At 37.5% G+C, this 8,137-nt stretch overlaps 1 long non-coding RNA gene across 1 annotated transcript; it reads left to right on the top strand.

Moving 5' to 3' along the window:
• The first annotated feature begins 1,140 nt into the window (after positions 1 to 1,140).
• LOC137056265 (uncharacterized) lies at positions 1,141 to 3,982 on the top strand. Its single transcript, XR_010900276.1, has 4 exons — positions 1,141 to 1,204; positions 1,475 to 1,563; positions 1,834 to 1,880; positions 3,922 to 3,982. It is a non-coding gene; the product is annotated as an uncharacterized lncRNA (long non-coding RNA).
• Positions 3,983 to 8,137: the final 4,155 nt, after the last annotated feature.

Genomic DNA, 8,137 nt, shown 5'->3' with positions numbered 1-8,137 from the left:
ATTAAGGTTGAGGCCAGTTATGCACTCGAGGGTCCCAGCATGGGACTTGGCCATTGTTTTGAGGGGCTTGTCCGGACCTCCGTTCGAACCTCTGGAGGAGGTTTCGGATAAGTTCCTCACCTTAAAAACTATCTTCCTTTTGGCCATTTCATCTCTTAAAAGGGTAGGAGATATTCAGTCCCTGTCAGTAGGGCCCTCATGTCTAGAGTTTGCGCCAGGGATGGTGAAAGCATTTCTGCATCCCAGGCCGGGTTATGTCCCCAAGGTTCCTACGAGCCCACGGGGCCCCATCACTCTACAAGCCTTCTGTCCTCCTCCATTTATGACGTCAGACCAGGAAAGGTTAAATCTGCTGTGCCCTGTGAGGGCACTGGATACTTATGTCCACAGAGCTGCCCTGTGGAGAAAATCAGAACAATTGTTTGTTTGCTTTGGACCCCCTAAGAAGGGGGCTCCAGTATCCAAGCAGAGGATGAGCAAGTGGGTGGTCGAGGCCATCTCACTTGCTTATGAAGCTACCGGGCAGCCATCTCCTCTGGCTGTCCGGGCGCACTCAACCAGGGGTATGGCTGCTTCTAAAGCACTCTTGTCGGGGGCTTCCCTCCACGATATTTGCAACGCGGCCGGATGGTCGTCTCCTTCTACCTTCGTCAGGTTCTATGAACTAGACCTGGCATCTACAGTAGGGGCACAGGTACTCTCGTAACCGTGTGCGCTTCGGCTTCACACATACGAGACACTTGGTCCTATGGCGATGTGGGTATAAGCGTTCTCACAGCGTTTCGACGCAGCTCGAGTTCCCCGAAAGGGAACGTCTCAGGTTACGTATGTAACCCTAGTTCCCTGAGGGAACGAGACGCTGCGTCGCTTTGCCATACTCCCGGCGTGTCCGTGATCACTTACTTCAGGCTTTATCAGAAGTTAGTTCCTGTTTGTTTTCACGGACGTTTTATAGCTTCCGGTCGATGACGTCATCACGCCGACGATCGATCTTTTTTCCGATGGAATGGTTCTACAGGCGCTTCACGACGCATTAACGCAGAGGCGTTCTCACAGCGTTTCGACGCAGCGTCTCGTTCCCTCAGGGAACTAGGGTTACATACGTAACCTGAGACGTTTCCGAGGTAACAAAAACCGCACCATTTTCCCTCCTTCAGTCCAGTCACAGCAGGACGGCTCGCGCTACAGTCAAGAAAAACAAAAGGTAAGCGTTTCAAACTTATTTATTCATATTTCGCTCATGTTTGAACGTTTTCAGTGTTATTTTCGTACCTCTTTTATGTTTATCCAAAGATTAACCAGCTCAGTAATGTTGTGTGTAAAGTTAGCCAGCAAACAATCTAACATTAGGAGCAAATGCGCTATTGCACCAGTGTTATCAACGGTAATGTACACGTTTGGAGTTAATTATGCTGTTTTACACTGCAGTTTGTCAGCGGGGAATTAAAAAATATATGTTTGTGCTTTCTCACAGTCGGACAGATAAACGCTGGCTTTAGAGACAGCTGGCCATCTTTCCACGTCTCTCGTGCCACAGTGACGGTAACTATGTTAAAGCAAAAGGTAACGTTAATGCAAACTCACGCATTCCTTATATTACAACCGTTTTAAATGTATTGTTAATCGAATTCGAGTTTCCTCTATCATATGTGATGCTAGTTAATTTGACTAAAGCAGCTGAAGCTCCGGGGTGAACAAAGTGACTTGAGGAGCATTTTAGATCCTGTTTTGCTAACGTTAGATAAAATTTTAAACTGTTATTTGTTTCTCATGACGTTTTCTCATTTGAAACTCACACTAACACATTGTTGCCATGCTTTTAAATCTTTTCAGAGCAAAGACGAAGGTGCAATGGCAGCAACGTGGCTACAATTCTATGAGTAAGTAAGTTAGAATTAACATTAAACAAATCAATGGAATTTTGTAACGTTACTGTGCAAAATGCAAATGATAACGTTATGAACAGTTACATAATGTTCATACAAATATAAGTTTGTTCTTCAATTTTAATTTTTGAATGAATTGCTATTTTTGCAAACGTAATTATGACCATAAATGTATTTTAGCACAACTTGTAAGTCTTCTGAAGCAATATGATTTTTTTAAAAGGCTTAAAGTCCAAAGTCCAGTCTGTCTATCATTCAAAGTCATGTTGTATTGCTTCAGGAGAATACTGGTCAAGTCTTGAAAGTTGTTGTTATAGTCGGCTTTCCTAATATAAACAGAAACATTTCGTGTGTTATATTTTCACTGGCAGTTATCCTGAAGTTGCCTTGGGTTTGTAAAGGTGTAAGGTAATTGGCAATGCTAGATTTGCAGTGGTTGAAAGAAGTCTTGTCATGAATCATAAAAAAAAACTACGATCCTGGCAGGTCTGTTACTATTTAAAAGGAAGAGTCAGGAGATGTTTTCAAGACACAAGGTAGGACACATGTCAAAACTACATTACATTTATTTAGCAACATGTTAACCTTTCAGCTGCCACCAGCATAAATGCATGGTGTGGTTACAGTGACTGATAGTTGATCATTCAAGTTGTCTTAAATGTATAGTCCACTTGCCAATACAAATTCAGTCATGATTCATAAATTACCAACCCTCATATTGTTCCAAACACATAAGAATTTTATTAATCTGTCCATTGAAAATCTAGTCTTCAAAACGTTTAATTTAGGCTTTCATTAGCATATACATTGAGCACAGCAAAAGCTTATTTGACACATAATAAACCAATCTCAGCTCAAGCTTAAAGGAATCGTTCACCCTGATTTACTCCCCCCCTCAAGTCCTCCTTGGTGTAAATGACATTCTTCTTTCAGACGAATACAATCAGAGTTATATTAATACGTGTCCTGGCTCGTCCAAGCTTTATAATGGCAGTGAATGGCAGCCCAAAATTTGTAGCCCAAAAAAGTGCATCCATCCATTTTAAAAGTGCTCCACATGGCTCCGGGGGAATAATAAAGGCCTTCTGAATTAAATCGATGGGTTTGTGTAAGAAAAATATCCTCTCGTGATTCAAAACGCTTGTGCAACGCCCGACATCATCGTCACATCATTTATGTTTTTTACGCTGCGTCCGCCGTCAACGCCGTGGCTGTTATGCTTTTTTACGCTATATCCGACGTCATCGTTGCGCCGGAAACTAGTTATTTTCTTATTTTATAACGAGTTAAATATGGATATTTTTCTTATATAAACCCATCGATTCACTTCGGAAGTACTTTATTAACCCTCCAGAGTCATGTGGATTACTTTTATAATGAATAGATGCACTTTTTTGGCTTCAAATTTTGGACAGCCATTTACTGCCATTATAATGCTTGGATTAACCAGGACATTTATTAATACCGCTCTGATTATATTAATCTGAAAGAAGAACGTAATTTACACCAAGGATGTCTTGCCATTATCCATTTAAAATTTGTTAATCAAATCTGTCTTGTTTCACCTTGTCTACACCGGATGTGAGCAGCGCGACAGGACAAAAGAGCCCCTTATAGTCCGTTATGTTGTCTACACTGGATGCGGCGTGATGTGAGCGACAAATCTTTGACAGTAAACTGTTGCCTCTTTCTATTTATGACATACTGACATGAAAAACAAATGTTTTGCAATGTGTGCATTATCGCTTGAATTCAATTCAATTCAATTCGTCATTCAATTCAAGGTCTAGAACATTCGGCTGATACACCCCTGAAAATGTTTTTCCCCCAATTAAACCTTGCTGACAAACAACTTAACATCTTTACAAAATTGAACTACAGGGTTTTAAATAAGCACACGCCCAATTAAATCAACAATAACCCGTTCCTTATAACAACGTTTTTTTTATTTATGAAAATTGAAATATGGTGTCTGCCCTGACAAGGGTTATTTTTATATGTGGTGACATACAAACTTTTTTTCCAATGCATATAGAAAAAGGAGCTTGACCAGGTGCAGAAGCCAACAGTCACCATCCTTACTGTCGAGGAGGAAGATGGAACGTTACCTTTAAACCCACTGGATGCTTTGATTGTCTTTAAAGATGAGGTGGTGATGTCTGCCAAGTCTTCGGTCAGTGCAAAATACACTTAGAGTACATTAAAGATCATACAGTGCTTTTGCTTTTTGAGGAAACGTACCTTTTTACATAATTTTTTTTATTTTATATGTTTTGTTATTTAAATGTTATGACTTTTTTAAACATGTTTGTGCTGTTTTATTTGGTGAAAAAGTCTAATTTTTTGTCTAGTTATATTTGTGAACATATGGCATACTGTATTTATGATGTAAATGTTATATTTCAATAAATTACTTAAAAATACCCTCCTGTTCTGTCTTCATTTTGTACCAATGTTAGCTTGTGCTTAGTCTTATGTAACTTAATCACTTTGAGTTTGATGAACTTAAACCATTTGCCGCAATCTGTTTCCTAAAACCATTTAAGTAACCATGTAGTTGTTAAGACTTAGTTAGATTTGTTACCTGAATTCAAACTGAATTAATAAAATTAACTTAAAATCTTTAAGTTCAGTTTACTCTTAATAATTGATCAACACAACACTAAAATATAAGTTTTAACACTTAAACAACACTAAAATATGAGTTAATTTAACTCAATGTATATGAGTTTTCAGTACTCATACTTAATGGTTTTAAAACTTAATTGGTTTGAAGCAATCGGTTTCCTCAAATGGTTTGAGTTACCGTAACTTGTTGGGTTTTACAGTGTAGATAATTAGCAGAAATGATTACTCCACCGCCTGTATGACATCATCATTGGCAGTTGTATGTCGAACAAATGTGCAACAACGTGACTACCGTTTTGAGAAACAATCATGAGTAGTTAGCAAGATTGTCCAATGATACATACGGAAGTTAAGAAGCTAGTTACGTCGTTGAGACCAACTGATATCAATAAACCAGCTTAGGCTTCATTAAGAATGTTTTTTCTTGGTTTATGTGGAAGTTAGAGGAACATTACACACAAACTCAAACATACAACTAGACTGCAAACAAATCAATTTTAACAATGAGGAGAAAACAACACAAAAATAAATGTGTTCTATCTTCAGACTGAAGAGACCTTGCAGACTCTGGATGTTTGGATTAAAATGGCATGGAAGGGAGTGCATGCACAGAGTTCTAAGTGGTAAAAAGACAATGAGATAATTTAGTTCAGAATCAGATGAAATGTTTAAAACATTTTAAATGGATGTTCTGAACAGAACGTTCAGAAATAAAACATTTATAACTTAATGGGATTTAGCAAAACCTTCCAAGAACATATTTTGTTAGCTGGGATGAAGTCAGAGTATTAATCATGCTTCCCAGTGTATTTTAAATACAATTTGCATTAATTGTTTGTTCCTCATGCATGTGTCTCTTGACTTCATGTTCTCTTCAATTCTAAATGAACCATTTAAAAAAATATGTTCCATGAACAATATATAAATAACATTTTGTTTACGTTGAACCAGATACCTTTGAATGAACGTTCTATGGATGTTATTGAAATAATATTTGCTCATATCTTTTAGAGAACCTTATCAGAACATTCTGAGAATATTCCCTTAGCTGGGGATCTGCTAAATGGGACTACAAGACATGAATATTTTAAGATATTATATTATAACATCATGATTTTCTGTAAGCTGCATTAGAACAATGTGTATTGTGAAAAGCACAACACAACTATACAAAAAATGTGACAGACTTTGACAAATAACACTCTAAGGACATTTCATTCAAAGTGTCATGAACTGGCTTAAAAAAATGTATATTGTTGTCTGAGGTCAGTTTATGATGTTTGAATGGTTTTTACATCCAAAAACATAACTAATAAGTAATAGGATATTTTCTACACTGGTTTTCAGGCTCTCTTAGAAGGAACAGCATTGTGTTTTAATCTCAATATGTCTGTAAATCCAATGTCATTGTTTACAAGCGATTATCTTGCTATCTTCAGCATGTTTGTTACGAGTCGGTGGGCGGGGCTACAGAAGCAGGCATATACATTGATCTGTAGAGGCGTTCTTTCCCCCTTTTAATGTCATTGATTTGAGAGCCTCATTTTCTGGGACTGGTGTCTTCTTTTACTAACAAGAAAGATATTCTTATATTACCATGACCTTTTTTATATGTCAAAAGCTCAAGGGAAAGTTGATTTCTCAATTCATCACCTTTTTAAAATTGTTCTTACGTTTTAGGCAAACATTTAAAAAATATTCAGCAAATATTAATAACATCATAAAGGCATTCCATGCATGTTGTTCTCAACATTACGAGAACATTCATCGAGTACAGATTACATCATAAGGACGTTCCATGAATGTTGTCCTCAGAACGCTTTATGATAACATTATAAAAACATTCTGCAAAACAGAATAACATTATAAGGATGTTCAGAGTGTTATTCTAATAATCTTTTCTCTCAGCTTTAAGAGAATATTAACTATTATTTTACTATGGCACAGTTGAAAGCTTGAATCTGATTGGTTGACTAACATTTTAAGGTGTGTAATTATTTTCAGGAAAAGCACGGCTAAAGTAGTTCAAGGTCTTGTTCACAGTACATTTCCGTATACTACAGGGCAATTGAATGCTCAAATCTGATTGGTCGATGAATGTTCTAAAGCAGGGGTGTCCAGTCGGTCCTGGAGCGCCCATGTTGCCTCAACACACCTCTTTAGAAATATTTAGTATGCTAAATAAGACCTTGATCAGGTGTGTTTAATTGGGATTGGCGCTAAACTCTGCAGGACAGTGGCCCTCCAGGGGCAGGATTGGGCACCCCTGTTCTAAGGTGTGCACTTATTTTCAGGGAAACGCACTTATTTTCAATCGCGCATTCCAGCGGTATGTAATTTCCAGATAACAACCGCTAATCTGTGTACTACGATTTATCTCGACCGGTACTACTTCTATGCTTAACGCTGGCGCCATCTTGTGGCTGTTAAATACTTAAACAGTCGTGGCTACAATAGAAGACTTCAAGGCAGGTTTCCTTTATAAAGTTTTAAATATGGATATTTTTCTTACATAAACGCATCGATTCGAATCAGAAGGCTCTATTAACCCATCGGAGCCGCGTGGAGCACGTTATTTGATGGACAGCTGCATTTTTTTATGGACTTCAAAAACAGCTACAACTACTGCTGGGATTAACGTTAGCCTGGACTTTTTAAATATAACTCCGATTGTATTTGTCTGAAAGAAGAATGTCATATACACCTATGATGACTTGAGGGTGAGTAAATCATAGGTTTGGTTTCATTTTTGGGTGAACTAACCCTTTCAGCATTCATATTCAACATTTCAGCAATAGATAAAGGCTTAAAGCAGTTTGGAACTGTTTTTCTTTGCGGAAGCTTTGCGGAAGAGCTAATAAAATATTTAATCTCAAGACAATATTTTGTGTCTAATTTATTTGAGACTAGTAGCCGTGTAATAAGCGGGAAAATGTACACCCAGCCGGTTGTTATCGCAGAATAAACCCCTTCAGAGTGATGCAAGAGCCCTCCGCTTCGAGTCAGGGTCCTGATCACTCTGTCGGGGTTTATTCTGCGATAACAACCGGCTGGGTGTACATTATCCCTTACATAACATCATAAGAATGTTCCATAAACATTATTTTAAGGATGTTTTGTCTTAACATTTACATAACTTTTAAAGAACATTAGTGATAGTTATTGGAACATTCACTGTTAGCTGGGACATTATAATACACATAATAGTATTTAAATGTTAATGCTTACAAACATCACAAGTTGTTTGAAGCAAACATACTGCTAGCCTAGTGTAACAGAGATAACATACAGTACAGCTATAAGAAGCTACCACAGTTAAAAGCTGTTTTTATTAGCTACAGTAGATCATGGCATGGTAACAAAAGATCACACAAGGGTGTAGTTTTGGTTTAAAATTTGGGGGGGATTTGAAGTATGAACCATTTAGCGGGGTCCTGGGGCATTTATTTGTTTGCTTGTTTGTTTATTTTAGAAAAATTGTCTTTTGTGGTATCAACCACATGCAAAGTTGATTGATAACTAATAAAACAATAGCCTAACAATTACTTGTTTGCATAAGATATATGATGTATTTTATATTATTTAAGCACCTAAAACCTTATGTTTGGCATAATTTTACTTAA

This window comes from Pseudorasbora parva, chromosome 21 (assembly GCF_024679245.1).
Source record: "Pseudorasbora parva isolate DD20220531a chromosome 21, ASM2467924v1, whole genome shotgun sequence".
In the NCBI taxonomy this organism is placed as follows: Eukaryota; Metazoa; Chordata; class Actinopteri; order Cypriniformes; family Gobionidae; genus Pseudorasbora; species Pseudorasbora parva.
The sequence above is the reverse complement of the archived record's forward strand: the minus strand, read 5'-3'. Positions and strand labels throughout refer to the sequence as shown.